Genomic DNA, 4,599 nt, shown 5'->3' on the forward strand with positions numbered 1-4,599 from the left:
CTTATAAGACGTATTTATTCGTTTAAAGTAACTTTTACATGATTTAATGTTGAGTAAGATATATATATATATATTATATATAAAAATACAATTAAATGAACTTTTAATAATTACATATTTATGTACCAGCAATCAATATCAGCAACATAATATAATATTACAATTATTCTCCGACATTAAACAGAATTTAAGATCTCTTTAAATTAACTACAATAATTAGTAAGATATTTTTCAATAAAAAATTAATTAAATTACCAATCGTTACAAAATTAGTATTCTATATTAATACATTCGTTATTTAATAATATTTTAAATTTTATAATATTGAGAGAGAATATATAAATTTCTTATAGTTTCCTCGAAAATTTAGATATTTTAATTTATAGCCTTTATACTAATTGTAAATATTGTAAGAATATATAATTGCAGTTTCCATAATCAGTTCTTAAAAGAACGATCGATCAAAAATTACAAGCAATGATCCCAAACAAGTCCATTAGTACCACCGACAGCGTTATGATGTTTCTCATCTACTCACAAGGCAACCGTCAAAAATAAATTTTACATGGAGGGTGAGGGCAGCAGTTTATAATCAAGGGCTACTTAGTGGTGACCAGAGGCACGTTTCCCGTAAGATAAACAAGCAGACTTCGCGGGACCAACGCGATCACCGTGCAACGTTTATATTGTGATCTATTATAAGACCTACGAGTTTCCACAAATAAATTCTGACGCGCATGTTACACCAACCGTATGCGTTTTATGCCAAATCCGCGAATTACGCAGTCGGGCGAGACTGTTAGTCTACGTCGGTCGGGTTGAACGACTGCTCGTTACATCTTCATCATGAAAAACAAACTATGCATGTGCTAAATTCGTTGTAATACTTAAAATATTTTATTATTAATTTAATTAAATATTATTGACGTTAATCAAATTTTAATTTAATTTAATTTAAATATTAATTTGAATATAAAATAAACAATTTGCGGTTGATTCCTATGGCCTTGATAATTTTATTCTTGTTTATTTTATTGTTTGTGTTTGAATTAAAGGAGTCTTTTAACATTTAATATTTTAAATTATTTCATTATCTTTATTTAATTTAGCTTTCTTAGAAATTTCTTTATAAATTGTGTATGTATCAGTAAAAGTAATAGTACAATATTCATTAAATTCTATAATATTCACTAATATTTGCACTTTTTGCAGTTTTGACAAATGATACACAAATCGCGGTCAATGTTCAACAATAAAAGGTCATTTCAAATAAAAGGTTACTCGCGCAATGAAACATTCGCCTCATTGCAGCATTATATTATTATTAATCTTAACATACTCATCTAAATGTTCGTACTTCCAATCAGAATAAAAAGACGCAAGAAAATGTCATGCAGGCATAATAAATAGAGTTGTATAATGTGATATCGAGAAATAAATTGAATCTAATTGAAGCAGTATATAATGGTCTAACAAAATAATTATTTTAATAATAATCGCAGTTATATTGGAACTAAATAGTTACGCCAACATCAAATACCGTCGTTTATAAGTAGAAAAGCGGATGCAATCTGCATCAAAAGTAGAGCCAAAACACTATTTTGTGAAATATCATTAACAACTTTTGCGCAACGTAGGTTGCACCGGAAATTATCGTACAGATTTCGCATAAATTCGACGAACCGAGAAACATTAAAAAAATTGGTATATTAAACAAAACGTTACACGTATATTCTTATAAATACTAACATTGAGATCCAAGATATTGTACATGAAATGAAACAGAAAGAAAGAATAAAAGCGTTTGCAAGAATTAATTTGGAAACCTGTTTTGCTTAATCCTAACGATTATTATCTTCTTTTTTACTTAAAAATGGCAAATGAAATTAAAGAGAAACTTTCCTTGAGGCCATTTTGGTAAGAAATTATGCCTTTTTTATTTTTACGATGGGGAATAAAAATTCTTTTGAGTTAAGCAAATGAAGGCTAATTTGTTTTTAAAGAATAAAACGTGTTTTTTTTAAACATGTTTTTAATGCTTCCAACATGTTTTAAATAGTATCATAAAAAACATGTTTTTTATAATATAAAAACAAATACTCTTTGATTTTCTAAGAACTGACCAACGGCAATTAGGAACGATTTCGCCGAAAGATGATTTCAACTAGTTATATGATATGTTCTCAACAAACAAAGATTCTATCTCTCGTTCTTGCAGGATATTTTAGAACGTCGAAAGAAGATTACAAGTGAACTGTATATACCGGACTTTAAGATATCAAACCTTAGTTGAGAATAAAATCGTCATATGTTATGTAAATCCATGATGAGTATTTACATATTCATGGATTTACATAACATATGATACATTGAAATGATAAGAACACACACATATAAAGTTAATAAAATATAAAAATTTTAAAAGTAAATGTTAAAATAAAAAGAATTCTAAAGAATATGTATATAAAAGTATAACCAATACATATTTAAATAATATATGTATTCATTAATATCTTGCAAATCCATTAATACGTATTTCGAATTATTTCAAATCGTCACATGTTTAAAAGTTAGTACAAAAAATATAAACTGTATTATATAAAAACGAGTATTTTGTTTTACTCCACGTCAGTAATAAAAAAATATTACGTTTTCGCTGGAATATTTACCTGCCAACCCACTCAATAACAGGAAAGCTATAGATGTAAAAATTTTGCATAAAGTTTTCAAATTTTTTTGCTATTTGCGATATAACAATATTTTTTATACAGAAACAGTATTAACTAATGTAATACTTAAAAAAACTATTGTCCAATATATGCTATAATATTGCGTTTATTAAAAATAAGTACATTTCCGAGATATTGAAATAACTTGTTTTGCATGTACATTTATATTCTTAAGATACTCATTGTGACGGTTTTGCTTATTATTTATAAATGTTAAATTACACACTGCCATCTTACTTTTTAATAAACTCCGAGAAATAATGTTTCAATAAAGGTAAAAAAAATTATATTCCTTAGCTTTGGTGATCTTCCCGATTCGAATCGTACAGCGTTATGTTTGCATTACGAAAGAGTCCTATTGTTTTGTAGGGGCACACATTTCATCGCGACAACCTGTAATTATCACAACCCCGCGAGATACTTTCTGGGTCGATTGAAATCCACGATTTATCGTGCGCGATAATTGCGCATAAAATACTTTGCCTTTCACTGTTCGCCGCAACGAAATCTTATTGGCGATCGAACAAGTCAATAAAGAAGTATTTAATACGTCGATTTGTTTAACTAGAATAATAAGTCGTAGTAATTATCCTCTCATCGATTGCACATGTCGTTCGAAATTTTACAGCAATAAATAATTATGAAACTGTCATGAAATATGCGATCCTTTCCTCATTTACTAATTTGATTGATATATGAGAACATGCCATACGCGGTTAGTCGATAGTTTTCAATTACACGAGAGGCAGCCGATGCTTTTGTTGAAATATACTTTCTATCGCGGAAACCAGCGAAGCATTGAACATTGTCAAAGAATAATTAAATCTGGTATGTTGCGCAATCCCAACCGACCACTACGTCGGAATGTTCGACTTAAACTGACCCAATTATTCTCACAAAAAAAGGCTAAGTTATTCCACAATAAATTAAGAATGTTTCGAAAAATCGATTAATTTCCAGTCTTTTTCTTAGTCCGAATGTTTTTAATTATTACATGGATCTTATATCAGGAAGCATATCAAATGAAATTCCAAACGAAGTTTGATATTTTGAGGTACATATAGCTACATTTGGACTGAAAGTCAACGAAGAGAATATTAAGTTAATTGTAAATAAACAAAAGGTTTATTCCTTGACATTAAAATTGTATAGAACTGTATAGAACACGTGTAGAACTGATTCTGCAATATCATATGTACGATGAGTTACTAGACTTTCATGTTATTACATGTAAAACAATGAAGTTATTACATGAGTTAAAACAATGGATATTAATCAAATATCCTTTATTTGAGACAATACAAAATTAAATTGTTATATTGTAAATAAAAATGGATAAGTTATAGAAAATTAAAGAAAATTAACTTATTTGAAAAAAGAACAATACAAAACCAGATTAATTATCTATTAGAGTGCCTTTTCGGTAAACAAGCTGTTTAATATACAGGATTGATATACAGGTTCCGGATACACCCAGGAAGATGGTGATTTCACATAAAAAAATAAGTCAAAAACATAAAATAACATCTTTTCATATGAAGCTTTATTTTCGAGAAATATTTTCAACAATTTGTAAAGTAATAAAATTCATCATGCGTAAATATCTTGTTTTATTGTCTATTGTTGATTACCTAATACAATAAATATAAACATGAGCAAAGGTTCTACAGTAAAATCTGTTAAGTCGAGACAGTTAAGGCCTGAATATTTAAAATCGATTTTCCTGACAACAGTTTCGTATTTAAAAAATGTTATTTTACGTCATTTTTCGACTTATTTTTTCATATAAAATCATTCCTTCCTCAGTTGTACCACCATCAATTACAATATTTTGCATATATACATGTATCTACATATACGTGTGCGTGCG

General features: G+C 28.2%; 1 protein-coding gene across 3 annotated transcripts in view; it reads right to left on the reverse strand.

Annotated features, from left to right (window-relative positions):
- Positions 1–4,599, reverse strand: part of cv-c (RhoGTPase activating protein) — a 247,726-nt gene that overhangs the window by 132,499 nt on the left and 110,628 nt on the right. The window lies entirely within an intron of this gene.

Source organism: Mycetomoellerius zeteki, unplaced genomic scaffold (genome assembly GCF_001594055.1).
Source record: "Mycetomoellerius zeteki isolate Tzet28-1 unplaced genomic scaffold, Tzet1.0 scaffold735, whole genome shotgun sequence".
NCBI lineage: Eukaryota > Metazoa > Arthropoda > Insecta > Hymenoptera > Formicidae > Mycetomoellerius > Mycetomoellerius zeteki.